We start from the raw sequence: 18,617 nt of genomic DNA on the forward strand, positions 1-18,617 counted from the left end.
CCTACTTAACGCTTTCGGGCTCCTTCCAAAAAAGTGTCTTTTTCACTATTGGTAACATTATTATTTTCTACGTTCTTTGAATTTATTAAACCTTTAGAGGGTATCTTTGATCACTCCAGTGTGCATAAAGTGCAAGTGATGTATCTGTCGTAAGGAGTCTGTGACCACCGGAGGAATTTTTACTTCTAGATTTATACTTTTGTTCATCTATGCAATCAATCCTCCACATAAATATGAGCTGTGTACTAAAATAGTGTACTAGCCAGAACCGCAGGTTACCCCAAATTCCTGACAACATATACTTGTTATATTAATTCACATAAATCCAGCTGGTGATGAAGGCTTAAACCACTGAAACGTGTAGTGCAAATAAAATTAATTGTGATTCATAACAGTGAACGTCTTGTTACATAAATTGATGGTGGAGGGAGGAGAAAGGGAAGAAAAGGGAAAGGACTCTTGATGTCAGTTGCATCGAAACTTTATGCCGAATCAGCGGCGACGAGCGAAAATGTGTATCGGACTGGGATTCTATCCTGGGATCTCCTATTGACTACACAGTTGCCTTAAACACTGCGCCACCCGTACACAGTGTTTATCTCAACTGCACGGACTATCTTGGCACGCCTGCCGGTCGACTCGCATTACTTTTTTTTTCTTATTATTTCAACACCTTTACAGGAAAGGTAGGCCGGCAGCGGCCAATCTATGCCGCTCTTCGGCCACAGATAACACAAACAAAGAGGCATAGAAAAACAAAACAAACACGGTGGATAAAAAGCAATAGACAGACATATTAAAATACATGTAGCCGTTCACAGGCGCATTGTCCGAATAAAAAACGTTCAGCACTTGTTCACAAACAGAGAAGACAGAAATTACACATGTGAACGGTGGAGCACGAACTTAGAGACACTTAAGCACTAACACGAAGACACACATAAACATTGGCGACGATCTTCGGCGCACGAAGAGTCCCTGTTCACGCACAAAGACGGGAACCTGCCAAAGGGAAAAGGTGGGGGTAGGAGGGATGGGGGGAGGGGGAGGGTGTAGATGCCACTGGCAGAGGAGAAGGGAGGGGGAGAGAAGAAGATAGGGCGAGTAGGGGAAGCCCGGAGGGAGGGAGGGAGAGAAGGGAGAGAGGGTGCCCGGGGGGAAAAACACAGGGGGAGAAAGGGAAGGATCAAAGTTGGCAGGAGAGGTATATGGAGGGGATGAGGGCACATCAGGGAGGGGGAGTTGGCGGAAGCCACCTTGGGCTAGGGTATGGAGTGTGGAGAGATGGAGAGCAGGTGGGATGTGGGAGTACAGGCGCAGCAGCAGAAATGATGGGAGAGACAAGTGGGTGAGGGGATCAAGTTTGCGAGAGGTGTAGAGGATCCGTATCCGTTCGACGAAAAGGAGGAGGTGTGGGAATGGAATTAGGTCATACAGGGTCCACGTGGAGGAGGGGAGGCGGATGCAGTAGGTGAGGTGGAGTGCATGGCGTTCCAGGATTTGAAGGGATTTGTAGAAGGTAGGAGGGGCCGAAATCCAGGTGGGATGGGCATCGCAGAGGATAGGGTGGATGAGGGATTTATAGGTGTGGAGGATGGTGGAGGGGTCCAGACCCCATGTGCAGCCAGAAAGGAGCTTGAGGAGGCGGAGTTGGGAGCGTGCCTTGGCTTGTATTGCTCGGAGATGGGGGGGGGGGGGGGGGTCCAGCAGAGGCAACGGTCAAATGTGACGCCAAGGTACTTGAGGGTGGGGGTGAGGTTGATAGGATGGCCATAGATGGTGAATAGAAATCAAGGAGACGGAAGGAAGGGGTGGTTTTGCCTACAATTACCGCCTGGCTCTTTGAAGGATTGACCTTGAGCAACCACTGGTTACACCAAGTGGTAAACCGGTCAAGATGGGATTGGAAAAGGTGTTGGAAGCGTTACAGCGTGGGGGCGAGGGCGAGGAAGGCGGTGACTTCGGCGTACTGGAGAAGGTGGACGGGGGGGTGAAGGTGGCGGCATGTCCGCCGTATATAGAAGGTAGAGAAGAGGGGAGAGGACGGAACCGTGGGGCACACCGGCGGAGGGGTAGAAGGTGTAGGAATTCGTGTTATGGATGGTGACATAGAAACCGCATTCCCACCGAGCGACACCTATTCGCAGTCCTCCATGCTCGCTGCTTTGAGATTCCCGCAGGAGATGGACCTAAATGCGAATCCTCCACCGAAGGCGGTGAAGTCATTGCCCATGGATGCGTATCAATTATATGAATGCGTGTGTCTGTTCTTTCGGACGTGTCTGGATACACAATCACGTCCGACCTACTGCGGGACTCTAAAATTAGCGGACGTGGAGGACATGGACGGGGAGTGTGCATAGGTGGCGCTAGGTGGGAGTGTGGATAAGCGGGAGGAGTGCAGGGGTACTCTGCACAGCTGCGATAAACGCTGTGTGCGGGTGGCGCAGATGCCTCGTAAGCAGGAGACCCCAGGTTCGAATCCCAGTCCGGCACACATTTTCGCTCGTCGCCACTGATTCGGCATTAAGTTTCGATGCAACTGACATCATTAGTCGTTTCGCTTTCCGTTCCTCTCCTCTCCTTTGCTTTCTTCCCCCACCACCGTCAATTTACATAATATTTATCACAGCTGAGATTCCGCGTGGTGTGTGTTCTTCTGGACGTGTCCGAAAGATCAGACACCTCGCATTCATTTTAGAAACTTCTTGTCTGAATCGATATTAATAACAGTGATTGTAAAGGCTACCCTAAAATGTTCCCATTTGGCACGCTGACTGCAGCGACGGCGCCGGTGGACGCACAGTGGTTCACGCTTGAGGTAGCAGGTGGCCACACGCTCCACTCTATTTAGTAGTGCGTGTCTTTGGACGGTGTGTAAAGTTGCAAAACGCGAAGTTGCAATCGTCGAACAAGATACTCTAACGAATTTGCTGTACACCGGTGTCACTTCAATGAAAAAAAGAATTAATCCAAAGAACTGCATTATACACGCTGTCCTATGAGGAATGATCAATATTCAAGGATATGACAGGAGTTATCATTCGAAACAAAAAATTACACTGAACACAGGCTCTAAAAAGCGTACCTTAGGAGCTATGAGCACTTGTTCAGTAGAAAAAATGTGTTTCATAGTATCATAGTTCTTAAGGTATGCAGTTTAAGACCCATGTTCACTTGACTTTTTTGCTTCCAATGATCGTTCCTGTCATGTCGATGAATATTGGCCTGTCCTCCTGGGACACCCTGTACACTATGCTAAACATAGTGAGGTATGTGGCTGCCGGCAGACACACGGCGTCTGCTGTTCCTGATCTATATAAATGACCTGGGTGACAATCTGAGCAGTTCTCTTAGGTTGTTCGCAGATGATGCTGTAATTTACCGTCTAGTAAGGTCATCCGAAGACCAGTATCAGTTGCAAAGTGATTTAGAAAAGATTGCAGTATTGTGTGGCAGGTGGCAGTTGACGCCAAATAACGAAAAGTGTGAGGTGATCCGCATGAGTTCCAAAAGAAATCCGTTGGAATTCGATTACTCGATAAATAGTACAATTCTCAAGGCTGTCTATTCAACTAAGTACCTGGGTGTTAAAGTTACGAACAACTTCAGTTGGAAAGACCACATAGATAATATTGTGGGGAAGGCGAGCCAAAGGTTGCGTTTCATTGGCAGTACACTTAGAAGATGCAACAAGTCCACTAAAGAGACAGCTTACACTACACTCGTTCGTCCTCTGTTAGAATATTGCTGCGCGGTGTGGGATCCTTACCAGGTGGGATTGACGGAGGACATCGAAAGGGTGCAAGAAAGGGCAGCTCGTTTTGCATTATCACGTAATAGGGGAGAGAGTGTGGCAGATACGCGAGTTGGGATGGAAGTCATTAAAGCAAAGACGTTTTCCGTCGCGGCGAGATCTATTTACGAAATTTCAGTCACCAACTTTCTCTTCCGAATGCGAAAATATTTTGTTGAGCCCAACCTACATAGGTAGGAATGATCATCAAAATAAAATAAGAGAGATCAGAGCTCGAAGAGAAAGATTTAGGTGTTCGTTATTCCCGCGCGCTGTTCGGGAGTGGAATGGTAGAGACATAGTATGATTGTGGTTCGAAGAACCCTCTGCCAAGCACTTAAATGTGAATTGCAGAGTAATCATGTAGATGTAGATGTAGACTGTGTCAGCCGGCGGGCTGCTGGCAGTCAACGTGTTAAACGTGGGTGTCACTTTGAACATAATGCAGAACGCCCGGTTAGGTGCAAAAGAGTACCCAAATATGAGATCCACTCCATAAAAGGTAATGGAAACAACGGAAATCTTTTGTCAGTTCTATAAAAAAGCAGACCCGGTGGGAACATGACAGCCCGTACAGAGGCTCTCTAGTAGAGGGCTCGGTGGAGGAGAATGGAAGTCGCGCCACAAGACGCGTCTCTCTCGTGGTATTCCAGCACTCGCAGAAATCGCGAACTCCTCTCGAAACTGTCGGCCGCATTCGTGGGGAGGTTTCCGAAGTGGGTCACCGGGGCGGGGCGGCCTGCTGACCCCTGGCCTATAGCGCCGGCGGCCAACTCTCCACACCATGCGATGCCACGTGGCGCCGAGGCTGTTGAACCTAGCGCCGCTCCGCAGCCCCTGCCCGCCGCTGACTTTCCTCCGAGGTACTCCAGCATCCGCGCGGCGGTGCTCTTTGCGAACGTGTCAACTCTCGAATAAAGCAACGGTTTCTCGTATGGCTCGTTAAACAGCGTGCCTTTTCGTGAACAGTGACAGCGTCCTAACACGCGACTCGAGGAAGGTAGACATTCCTCGCTACCCGAGTATGCACCTCAGTCGTTTACCGACGTAAATACAGTCAAATGCGACTTCAGAGACCTCACTTCAAAGACATAACATTAACAAAAATGAGATGTCGCACGTCTCCTTTCACTACACACGACGAGACAAAAAGTTACCATGTTCCAGACGGAACATAGCGATTGTCGGGTACTGGAGTAAGTGAGAATCTCGTCTGGCAACATCGCTACAGTCTATTAAAGTTACTTTACGACTGACGTTTTGGAAGAAGCTCGTGGAAGTGCCGAGCGGAGTTGCCAAGTCCCGCGTGCAACACAAGTGTAATTTCACATTTTATTCAACTCGCTCAGACAGGCAAACTATACAATGTTCAAATAGGGAATTTACCTTTCGGAACTTATCTCTACATCTACATGATTACTCTGCAATTCACATTTAAGTGCTTGGCAGAGGGTTCTTCGAACCACAATCATACTATCTCTCTACCATTCCACTCCCGATCAACGTGCGGGAAAAACGAACACCTAAACATTTCTGTTCGAGCTCTGATTTCTCTTATTTTATTTTGATGATCATTCCTAGCTATGTAGGTTGGGCTCAACAAAATATTTTCGCATTCGGAAGAGAAAGTTGGTGACTGAAATTTCGTAAATAGATCTCGCCGCGACGGAAAACGTCTTTGCTTTAATGACTTCCATCCCAACTCGCGTATCATATCTGCCACACTCTCTCCCCTATTACGTGATAATACAAAACGAGCTGCCCTTTCTTGCACCCTTTCGATGTCCTCCGTCAATCCCACCTGGTAAGGATCCCACACCGCGCAGCAATATTCTAACAGAGGACGAACGAGTGTAGTGTAAGCTGTCTCTTTAGTGGACTTGTTGCATCTTCTAAGTGTACTGCCAATGAAACGCAACCTTTGGCTCGCCTGCCCCACAATATTATCTATGTGGTCTTTCCAACTGAAGTTGTTCGTAATTTTAACACCCAGGTACTTAGTTGAATTGACAGCCTTGAGAATTGTACTATTTATCGAGTAATCGAATTCCAACGGATTTCTTTTGGAACTCATGTGGATCACCCCACACTTTTCGTTATTTGGCGTCAACTGCCACATGCCACACCATACAGCCATCTTTTCTAAATCGCTTTGCAACTGATACTGGTCTTCGGATGACCTTACTAAAAGGTAAATTACAGCATCATTTGCGAACAACCTAAGAGAACCGCTCAGATTGTCACCCAGGTGATTTATATAGATCAGGAACAGCAGAGGTCCCAGGACGCTTCCCTGGGGAACACTTGATATCACTTCAGTTTTACTCGATGATTTGCCGTCTATTACTACGAACTGCGACCTTCCTGACAGGAAATCACGAATCCAGTCGCACAACTAAGACGATACCCCATAGGCCCATAGCTTGATTAGAAGCCGCAAGATTTAAAGTCACAAGTCACAAGATTTAAAACCTAAACTTGCACAAGAACTCCTTCTCCAGAAGCTCAATACTGCGACGTAATCCAACCGGCTCGCGTAATGAGAGCACTAGGTGGTTAGAACTAACAGTGACTGCTTGTCTACGTTACGCCTGCAACGACTGTCCACATGACGATGTCAGTGATTCGTACGCGCGGTTAGGTTCATCGTCGCCAGATAAGGTACGCTATGCTTACTCCACCGGCTCCTTGGCACACATGTATCCTACGTTGCATTAGAGATTAAGCACCTGTCATCTCATCATAATCGAAACACAAGGTGTCACTTATTTAGTAACCTAGCTGTGACCAGCCATAAACATTTGCAAACCAATCCGTTGCTGCTGTCCACATCTGCAACCAGCTACCCTGCACTCTGCTCAGGCTTAAATGCCTCTAGCTTTTAAAAAGCAGTTTATGCACTTCAGTTCGTCTGCCTCAAAAAGTTTAGTGAAATATTGGCGTGTGCGGTCAATTTTCCCTCTGTCACATACAGTAAAGTAAATGCTTCCATCTCCTCCCATTTTCCCTCCTTGCTCTCTTCATCTCTCAGTCACACACATCATATTTTTTTCCCCTATCTCCATGAAATGTGTTTTATCGTCTCTCTCTCCCACCCCTTTTCCCATTTCCATTGCCGTTAGCCCTCACAGTTTAAATCTGCCATCTTATAACTTATATCCATCGTTGCGCTTACGAACGAATGTAAAATCTGTTCTTTTCCCTTTATGACGTGAAGTAATTAGTAAATGTTAATTTGTTTTATAACGTTATATATTAGTGTAACTTACAACATGCTTACCGAGCGAGGTGGCGCAGTGGTAAGACACTGGACTCGCATTCGGGAGGACGACGGTTCAATCCCGCGTCCGGCCATCCTGATTTAGGTTTTCCGTGATTTCCCTAAATCACTCCAGGCAAATGCCGGGATGGTTCCTCTGAAAGGGCACGGCCGACTTCCTTCCCCATCCTTCCGTAATCCGATGAGACCGATGACCACGCTGTCTGGTCTCCTTCCCCAAAACCAACCAACCAACAACATGCTTATTGCAATGAATTTAAAGCAAAATATGTGCATGCTTGGCTAGCCATAACAGGGGGCCTGATGGCCCTAACTGTAGTCAGATGAAATAAACAAAATGAATCTGTGTGTTCTGGAAGAGCTACACTATGTCTGAAGTTTATTTTTATCTACAGCAACAACTGAAGACGACATACTGACATTTTAAGTAATAGAATTTCCTAACAAACTTACTGAATTTTCGGGGCCGGCCGATGTGGCCGAGCGGTTCTAGGCGCTTCAGTCTGGAACAGCGCGACCGCTACGGTCGCAGGTTGGAATCCTGCCTCGGGCATGGATGTGTGTTATGTCCTTAGGTTAGTCAGGTTTAAGTAGTTCTAAGATGACCTCTGATGTTAAGTCCCATAGTGCTCAGAGCCATTTTTTGAATTTTCGGCATGCATTAAACTATTTTGTAAATGAATTTCCGTGCCGGTAACTAATATTATCTGAACGAAATCATAATAATATGTGATATTTTCATCTAATCAAGTCCAGAACTCTGTCAGAGATCGCTAACATGAGATAATTTCAGTTAAATGTAACCCATAGTGCTCCACTGGCTAAACTCTTACCAGTTTGGCTTCAATACGAGAAACACATCGCTAGGTTTATAATTATGTCATTATTACGTTTTCTGACTGAAGATACTCACTATTAGCATAACAAAAAAGGCTCCAATCAACCAAGGATCTCACGGCAGCTGGATGGCTTGCGTCCCTCAACGATACAGGAAGTCGTACAGTACAGCGGTGCAATAACAATGGAGTGGTTTCTGTGGAAAGACCACACTAAGTTATGGTTCCTGAAGAGGGGCAACAGCCTTTTCAGTAATTGTAGGGGAAACAGCCTCGATGATAGACTGATCTGGCTTTGTAATATTAGCCAATGTGCTAGTACTACAAACGGTTAAAAGCAAATTTTTTTCCCGAGGCCACGCAGGTCTACAGTATTGTACGGTTTAATGATGATATCCTCCTGGGTAAAATATTCCAAAGGTAAAATAGTATCCCATTCCTACATCCGTGCGGGGATTACTCAGGGGGATGTAGTCATCTGGAAAAACAAAACTGGCATTCTAAAGAAATGTTAGATTCCTTAATCGGGTTGATAGTTTAGAAGATTAGAGAAAAAAGATGGGTAAGTTGAAACTATAACGGGAATTAGTGAAATTCGGTGGCAGGAAGAACAGGATTCCTGGTCAGGTGAGTACTGAGCTATAAATACAAAATCAAATAGGGGAATTGCAGGAATAGGTGTAAAATTGATTAAGAAAATACGATGAGGGTAAGCTACTATGAACAGCATAGTGAACTCATCATCGTAGCCAAGACAGACATGCAACAAATACCGACCACAGTTGTACACGTTACATGCCTACTACCAGTGCCGCCAGATTCCTCCCACCGCAGTTTCGGCGTGAAGTGGTGGACACACGGCACATCCACAGTAGCAATTCTACGAAAAAATCAGTTGCATATTTTCGTTACAATCTTGATAAATTTTTTATAGGTGATTAAAAAATTAGGCACTTACCGTCTACTGAACATTTTATGGTTATCATATCATGAAAAATCTATCGTACTCTTTTTCTCTCATACGCCTGTAGTAATAGGTATTTCACACATCTTCTATCATCAGCCGTCCAACACCGTATTGTCATTTTTGCCTATGGTTTCAACTGTCACCGAAAGAAGCTGCGCAGGGGTAAGATACTGGATCGCATTCGAGAACACAACGTGACACATCCCCGTCCAGGAATCCGTATTTCGGTTTTCCGTGATTTACCCTAAATGCCTTGCCGACTGAATGGTTTCTTTGAAAATCCGAGCTTGTGATCTATCTCCAATGACACTGTCGTAGATGGCAAGTGAAACCCTAATATTCCTTCGTTCTCAATAGTGGTTGTCCTTTTGGAGCGCTCCTCACATAAGACACCTTTAAGAGACGCACAGTAACACCGAATTCAGCTGCCCATTTGAGTTGTTAACAATGATGGAGCGAACTCAAACATTTACCAACTGTGGACGAATTTCCGTAGGCGATAAACCAACCACGATAAAGAATTTTACGGCGACAGTATAAACTAGTTTTCTCATTTAGAGAAAACGCGACAACAGGGCTTGTAAGGAAACACGCTCCGCAGATCAAGTATATTGTGGACCATGTATCTGCGAAGCACATTCCAGTATAACAAAATTTCGCTGATATTTTTCCGTACCTGTGCCATGCGCAGTAATTGGAATCTCCCGCCGTGAATATGAATTATTTTTTTCACTTTCGTTCGCCCCGCAGTTACACTGCATGAGAAAAAACAATAGTTTCGCCAGGCGAATGTCTGCAGTACTGCAGCCATTTTTAAGTAGTTCTGAAACACCATGACAAATTATTATAATTTCAACACTATTTGTATATGTTTCATGGAACCTAAAAGTCTAACGGTTCACCTGTCACGTCTTATTTTCGCTTCCTAATGTTTTGTATTTCCATAATATGTTTGTTTCCGTGACCATCTTCCCTAGCAGTGATATATGAAATATTACTGGCTTTTCCGTCTTAAGTTTACTGCAAAATTAATTTTGCTTTTCTATTTTACAAAATTATTCTATAAGTCACGACTACTAACACAGTCAAATATTCTTTTTTAATTGTGATCTGCGCTACGGCGTTTCATGTGTAGTTTAATACAATTCTTAGTATATAAGCTGTATACTTTTAGAATTTGTGCATGTCATTACATTACAGAACCATTTGAAAATAGTTGTAGACCTAAACCGATAGTGGAATAAATTTATTAACACATCTTAGACAGCGGTCTACTACCAGCCATAAAAAGGTAGAAATTACATATTAAGCACTCATCGCTGTTTCATGCAGCATCAGTTTCAACAAACTGCCGCGCATGACGCTCAATAATTACTTCCATTCATAATATCCGAAACATGATTGTGCTTAAATTTTTTTCGTGTGAATATAACTACTGATATTATATCCAGCGTTATTTTTTGCTACAATTTCTCAGTCGAAAAATATGAGAAATGAGAGACACAACTACGTTTTGCCATATGTTACGACACTTCAGACGTAATTCAGCGCCATTACACAAAACGTAATGAAATAGTTAACACTCGCGAGATATGTCGGAATATATTAACCACATCACTGTCGTATTCCGGAGCCGCTGTGTGTGTAACGGAGCAGGGACAAGGAGTGCGTTGCGGGTTTGCATACCCAAAAGGAGCGTTCCACTGTAGCGAAAGCGTCCTCTTGTTTTATTTATGAACAACGCACCCTAACAAGCTGCTAGGCGACGTACATTAAAAACATCTGCCTTGAAACTTTCTTTATAAATCCGCTCAACGCTTTTTTTTAACGTCTGCACGTAAAACCATTTACAGGCCTGCGTCAACTTAATAAATGATAACGGTTTCCCTAAGCAAGCCCATTTCCTAGAAGGGAGAACCAGAGACGCGGAAATTCACGTTATTATCTTTAATTCATAACTCGCTTTAAAAATTCAAGGTCTTAGCCGGAAATTTGCTACAAGATGCTGCTGACAAAGCATGGGTGTTTGTGGCTGGAATGCCGGCCGAAGTGGCCGTGCGGTTAAAGGCGCTGCAGTCTGGAACCGCAAGACCGCTACGGTCGCAGGTTCGAATCCTGCCTCGGGCATGGATGTTTGTGATGTCCTTAGGTTAGTTAGGTTTAACTAGTTCTAAGTTCTAGGGGACTAATGACCTCAGCAGTTGAGTCCCATAGTGCTCAAAGCCATTTGAACCATTTTGTGGCTGGAATTTGACGCAAAGGAAAGTTAACTTTAGTCGCAGAAGCACTACAGAATAAATAACTGTTTCATAATTTTAAAAAATTACGCTGTCTTGATGGAAAGTACACTTAATCACGAATGTGCTCCTAAATATTTTACGTCTATTATTTCTCAAACATTGATTACAACACACTGGTATCCCTTTCCCTTTATAATCAGCAGCGCACCATTAGGTCTTAGTCGCGGACTTTTCATATCTCTTGGAATCCAGCAAGAAACAACTACCCTGGCTTTATATTCCACCCTTCTGCATTTCATTTTAAATGTACCCACAACTGCATTTTCCATTTCATTTTGTATCCTTGTGGCGTTTACGCCACATCCTACCAACATTTGTTACATTTTTGTGCTTTGTTTTAATGCACAGAATAGAAAGATTTTGTTACGGAAAGCTAGCGAGTAGGTAGGATCACAAAGCAGATTCATCGAACGACGCACGAGTTGGACGCAGCATGAGAACGGCTGGGCGAGTAAGTGCATATCTTACTGGAGAAGAGTGAAGGGGGGAGGAGGAGGGGGAGGGAGGGGAAGCAAGAGAGAGAGAGAGAGAGAGAGAGAGAGAGATTCACCTACCACGCAGGACGCCAAGAAGCGAATCTTTTTATTATTTGTATTTACTGGTTAAATATTAAGACACAGCTCCAACCATGCTGAAGACGTTACTTGCTTTGAGAACTTACTAATAATAATTTCAGTATCACTCAGTTCATCAGAAAGCGATAATAACAAATTTTAGTTACTGTCAGTGCTTGTTGATAGAAAGCGTTGACCGGTCACATGCGTGCCCTTATAGGGTTGGCGCCAAACTGTTAAGACAACTCACTACTAATCTACGAACGTCTTCGGAGGAAGCAATCCGTGAATCAGTGTGTAAAATGTGATCTCATGTCAAGACGGAATAATATGTTAGAGTTGCCTCGGATGACGTACTTGTGCCAGCTCTTGTTAATCTCATGTGAATTCTAAGATCGAGTGGACAATTTTACTGTGTCTTTTGCGGTGCTCTAGAAGTGATAATCACCCGGAATAATGACAGACTGCCTCTCAGAATCTTTTTCTTGCCTTTTTGCTACTGTAAACAGAAATAAAATCCAGTGGTATCCCAATACTTCGTAATATCTATTTTAATAGCGCTGAATTCTTGCCCATTTGCCACTTCGTTATGCACTGTTTACTGCATCCAACTCAGAGTCTGCAGAAGTCGGAGAAGAAACCGCTGAGCCCAGGCTCGTTGCCGCTAACGAAGTGATTGCTTTTGGTGACGTCATTTGCAATAGCGACTGCGCGAACTGACGGTACCTCGTACGGAAAGCAAGAGTAGCTGATGCTACTGAGGACTCGGCCGCCAGCATTTCCGACGACTTCTTGGGCTCTTATTCGTGATGGCATTCAGACAGGCAAGGGTGCTGTAGATTGTTGCATACGAATGCGAAATACCTGCATTGTGCGTTTCCGCAAAGTGATTTTTACGCCAAAGTTGCGATCGTCCTACAAGTTGTGTCAGATGTGGAGCACAGAGCGTAGCAATTTCCGTGGTGTAGCGGTTATCACGTCTGCCTAACACGCAGAAGGTCCCCAGTTCGATTCCGGGCGGAAACACTTTTTCGTCGCACTCAACAAGACACTTGCTACATCTTTACAAGACGAGAGGTAAGCAAGTTGTCTCCAGTTATGCTAGGGATAGTGGGCGCTGACATTATTTACTCAAGTACACTGTGCTTGTTAATCTTGACAAATCTTTTTCGTGCGAATTGTTATTTTCAGGCACCCTCTGTGTAGTATTTAAGAGTAAAAATTTGCATCTTTTGGGAATTATACTTAACGTACCCTCATGAATACTTTACAGCATGGAGCCCCTACTGTATTTTCCTGTCTCTCACAGTAATTTCCAACAGCGCTCGCTGAACAACACTCTGGGTTGTATTTAGCATCTGTAGAACAGTACACCGAACTCGTGGTGTGAGCGATGTAAAATCGTATGCTGAATCCTTGGTGTGAGCGCTGTCAGGGGACATTTTGAGAAAAATAACACGCAAAAATAGTACTTCAAGCAATTTTCGAATTAAAATTCTAGCACCTAGCATTTAAGTTTTATTACTTGCCTGTATATAATTTTATCATAAAATTTGTGATATACTAAATTGGTAAAATTAAAAAACAACGAAAAGAACTGAAATATTATTCTAATTTTATTGTAATTGACTTTCAGCTCTCTTTTCTAACTTAACAGAGTAAGCTCTTCTATTTGTAAAGATGAGATACCCTCACACGTCGCAGTTGTTTAATATTTTTTGGCACTTTTCAAATTATTTCGTGTGTGTGCCTGTCGAAATGTGAAGTATCGATATTCTGGCAACAGCTGGTTAAGTAGTATCCAGAAGTATAAAATAATAATTGTCTGTCGATAGTGTTTTTCGAATTATTATTGTTACTGTTTCTGAAGTCATCGTGCCACGTTTTTCACTGATTAAAGTTTCCGTGTCAAAGAATTTACTGAAGGTCGTGGTACATTGGAAATTTGCATATAATGTGCAGATAATGTTCATGGAAGAAAGGAAATAATGAATAAAAAGTTTGTAACACGTAATCAAGTGCTCTAACTTGCAGCCTTCATTTTCCATTCATAGTATGATCGGGAATAAAATCTCAAAAATGTTCAAATGTGTGTGAAATCTTATGGGACTTAACTGCTAACGGTGATCTTCTAACACGGCTCCTCTTTCAATTCCGAATTTCCCATTATCTACGTGAAATGTAATGAAAACAATAGCATTGATGAATAAGCACGCCAGTCAAAAAATTACTCATCCCAACAAGACATCAGTCCAATACTGTGTAACACCACCTCTAGCCTTGAAAACGGGCTCAATATGGTGAAGAAGAGTATCCCCAAGTTTCTTCGAGTACGCCATTTTGTGATGAAGTCACTCATTGAGGATTACATCCCGTCGAGTGTAAGGTTAACTAATTGTGAGAATGCTAGTTGCTATGTTTCAGCCGCTATTCCAAATAGTCACAGACATTTCCTATGAGATGCATATAGGATGGTACAGCAGATCAGTCGATATGCGATATGGTGCCTGAGTGTTCTTCAAAGCAGGAAAATATTCATCTTGCATGCTGGAAGTGTCCACAGCACACTCATCACGAAGATATGGAAAAATGGGCAACACTTGGTCACAGACTGTTGAAATCAACAGCCTGATTCATGTTTAAGGTAACCTGCGTGCGTGGGCCTGAAACATGGTACAAAACACCACTATAACATCACAAAAACGTATCTCGCTTGAACTGAACCCTCCATGTACTACGGGTTAACTTAACATTCACAGATAATAGGAAAATGAAATGTACAGGTGAAGGTGTGGGAGACGTTGTAATAGGAAAAACCGCAACGCTAAAACTATTACAATAAGAAGTGGTCATGTTTTGCCTAGGGGCATGAGAAATTACACTTATGATCCATCTTCAGTACAAGACATAAACAAGCAATCGGTAACAAATGCTACAAAAAGGAAGGAAACCTATGTGAAAATGAAATCGGCTTCACTACCGCTTCTCTCTAACCTACTTGACACATGAAGAAGTAAAAGATGCGTTTTGTGATCTAATGACAATTATAAAAGAAGATCTATCAGTCGCACAGTTCGCTATCTCATGGGAAATTATATTGAGAAGGAAAGTGCATAAGTTTTCATTCTCGCTTTAGATCTATTGGAATCGGCTATCCTAACATTCAGATTTTTGTGAGTAACTGAGAAAAGAACAAACACTACAGCCGGTTAAAGAACTGTCATCTTGGTTCCGTACCAAAAGCCGACAAGAAAACCGAAGGAAGACAAGTATTCATCCAAAACAAAATCGTGCAACGGCAAAATGGTGAAAGGCCAGATGGTACTTTTTGAAGAGAGTTTCGTAGAAAGATTGAATGTTATTGTTAGTTTAAAAATGTCTTCTGACTAGAAGTACTCACAACTGAAACCTATTATTATACACTTTACTTTTTTAACACTTTTTCGTCATCTTTGTGACTGTTAAGGTGTTTAAGATGATAATACTTTATATAAATTTTGCCGCTCTAAACTACTGGAGAGAAGAAATGCCATCTTGGTCCTAGGCTGAATGACAGGAAAATCCTGATGCTCACCTCCCCTTGGTAAATAGGGGGCAACTTTTGTGCCAAACGGCTGACGAGCACAGGAACCGAATTATTCTCGGGGTAAGGAATTCCACCCTACCAAATACCAATGACGACTTTGCTGATCGGATGAGCCGATAGAGATCTAGGGCACCCTCTAGCCCTTAAGAGGAAAAAACCCTCCTAAAGACGAGTCAACGGGATAGAATGTTGAAAGCAAGGGGAAACCACCATATTAAAGAACCACAAGCACGTCCCAAAAATAGCGGTTTCGTTTCATTTGAGAGATTAACATGAAACTTACTTCTGTAAAAGATTCCGCAATAGTCCCCATTTGGAACTATGGGAGGCGACTGCAGAAGTCTGCGCTTCCAATAAAATAAAAGTTATAAAGAATAAAGGAAAACGAATAGCAACCTGGAATGTCTGAACACTTCCGAGGTGCCGCAAGTTAGAGAACCTCAAGCTGGAAATGACTGGACTGAGGACTGACATACCAGGAGCGAGCGAGATGAGATGGTCAAATGATAACGACTTTTGAAGTGCTAACTACAGAGTTATAAACACGAGCTGCACAGAGGAGCGAACGGGAGGAGGGGTAAGGGTGGTTCTTTGCAAGGAGCTCGGACGTAGAGTAGATGATTACCAACAAATAGGCGGAAGAATACTACTTGCACAATTGTACACTAAATCGAACAAGACAGTGATAATCGAAGCGCATCTTTCGACGCAAGCGAATGATGAAGAAGAAATGGAAAGAGCGCACAGCGAGATAAAAGGTGCTGTAACCATGGTCAAAGGACAAGACAACCTTACCATTATGGGAAAATGGTATACATCAGTCGGAGAAGGAAGAGATGACACTGTAGTGCGACCTTTTGGGCTCAGAAAATGGAAGGACAGATTAGCAGAATTCTGTATAGGACATCAAATAGTAATATGCAACACGTGGTTTCAACAACATCCACGGAGAAGGTATATTTGGAAAGCCCCTGGAGGAAGGAAGAGATATCAGATCGACCAGGGTTTCAGAATCAGATAAGAGATATAATCCCTTGGAGAGAGGGAGATATTTCAGATCGACCGAGGTTCCGGAATCAAAGAAGAGACTACAGAAGCTACCCAGGCCCAGATATTAATATTAACCATAACGTAGTGATACGAGAATGTGATCTGAAATTCTATAGACTGAAGAAAAGATCTTTTGAGAAGGGATCTGAACAGACTAAAGAATGATGTTGGTCGACATACAACGAGCAAACACGGCTACAGTAAAGAAAAAAACCTGGAATGTTGAAGAAAGATGGGAGTCCTTGTTGAAAAGCAAAATCTTACGAGCATCAAACGAAGTAGTTCAGAGACAATGCAAAGCACAAAAAAGAATAGATTACAGAAAGCGTAATAACAAAAAAAATTTGCGACGTAAGCTGAAGGAAGACAACACTGAGGAAGGAAAAATGTCATATAGAACACTGAGGAATGAAATTAACCAAGAGTCAAAAAAGGCTAAACAACAATTCTTGGAGGACCAATGCAAAGAGGTGAGTGAAATGATCAAAATAGGGAAGCTCTAATCAGCCTATAAATCAATTAATCAGTTCTTTGGAAGCAGACAAACATAATACAGTGGAGTCCAAAATGAAGACGGAATTGTATTACATGAGCAGAAATATATAATAGAAAGGTGTAAACAATACCTTGAAAGACAGTGTGCAAGAAATGATCAAGATCTGGAACTGGAGAACGCTGAGGAAATCGATCCGGAAGACGAGAAAGACTGTATTCTGCGCGATGAGTTCGAGCTTGCAAGTCAGGCAAATTCCAGCTGAGAAAGCCACTGGAGTTGATGCTGTACCAGCAGAATTCATCTAGGCTCCTGGTGAACAGCATACAAATTACGAGACTTGGAACTTAAATAGTGGCAACTATTTATTCACAACCGATACAAAAAAGTTACATGTTTGCACCTGTTACTGTCCTTCAAAGTAGTCGCCAGCGTTGTGTAGAACCCGTTGTCAGTGATGTGGAAGGCGAAGTATACCGTTAGCAGAACCTGTTCTGTTGATGGTGCGAATGGAGCGGTCTACTGCCTGACGAATCTCTGGAACAGTTCTGAAACGAATGCCACGAAGCCAAAACGGAAACGCCAATCCAACGAATGGCGTCATTATGGGTCGCCGCGAGCCCCAGTATGGTGAAAGCTATGGTGATTCTCCAGTACGACTGTGATGGTGTTATCCTAACGCATTACGTTCCTCCACGGCAGACCGTCAATGCACAGTATTACTGATCGTTTTTGGAGCATCACCTGCGACCAGCTTTGCGAAAGAAGCGGCGATACTTTCTGCGCAACCCACCCATCAATTTGAACGACAGTGCGCGGGCAAGCTGTGGCTGCTCTGTTCCGTCGATGGGACTGAGAAGTACTGTACCATCCACCATAGTCCCCGGACTTAAGTCCTTGTGACTTTGATTTTATTCCGAAGACGAAGGAACCACTTCGTGGTTCCAACACTTGTATATGCGAAACGTGGGAACTCCCAGCAGAGTTTGAAAACTGTATCACAGTGCCAGTATCAAAGAAAGCTACTGCAAGTAGATGTGGACAATATAGAACCCTCAATTTGGTAACACACGCCTCGAAGATCTTTACCTCTCTCTTTCTAAGACGGATGGAAGACAGGTTAGATGCAACGATCACAGACGACTGGATATGGCTTTAGAAGAGGTGTAGGAACACGAGAAGCAATCCTACGATTAATCCTTGAAAAAATACTGAAGAAGTGTCAAGACAAATATATTCTCTTCATAGACTTAGAAAAAAACACTTGACAGGGTAGACTGGCGACAGCTTTTTAAGATACTGCGATGGATCTGCATAAAGTATAACGGCAGAACGGTAATGAACTGACTGTAAAGGAAGAGATGGCTGTGATAAGGTGTGGAGAACATCAAGGAGAAAATGCTATTAAGCAGGATGTACGACAAGGCTGCCCACTCGTGTCTTGTTCAAGGGACACAGTCAGAGGGCAATAGACGAAGCTAAGGAGAAACTTGGAGCTGTAGGATGATTTAAAATTCAAGGTAAGAAAACAGACATGCCGAGATTTGCTGTAATATCGCTGTATTAAGTGAAGATGCAGAACAATTAGAAGCGAAGCTGGCCAGATGGAAACCACCCTCAGCTCTTTCTGTAATATGAAAATTAATAAAGGTAAAAGAAAAATCTTAGTGGTGAGCAGACAAAACATCGTTGTCCAGTGCTCACTTAACAATGAGCGATTGGAGACCGCCGAATCCTTTGCCTACCTAGGGAGTA

The 18,617-nt window shown here is 43.5% G+C and overlaps 1 protein-coding gene and 1 non-coding gene across 2 annotated transcripts in view; one reads left to right on the top strand and one right to left on the bottom strand.

Moving 5' to 3' along the window:
* LOC126260459 (multiple PDZ domain protein) overlaps window positions 1-18,617 on the bottom strand; it is a 1,565,360-nt gene that overhangs the window by 651,395 nt on the left and 895,348 nt on the right. The gene's annotated exons all lie outside the window — the stretch shown is intronic.
* Window positions 12,687-12,759, top strand: Trnav-aac (transfer RNA valine (anticodon AAC)). The gene has a single exon. It is a non-coding gene; the product is annotated as a tRNA-Val (tRNA).

Source organism: Schistocerca nitens, chromosome 5 (assembly GCF_023898315.1).
Source record: "Schistocerca nitens isolate TAMUIC-IGC-003100 chromosome 5, iqSchNite1.1, whole genome shotgun sequence".
Classification (NCBI taxonomy): domain Eukaryota; kingdom Metazoa; phylum Arthropoda; class Insecta; order Orthoptera; family Acrididae; genus Schistocerca; species Schistocerca nitens.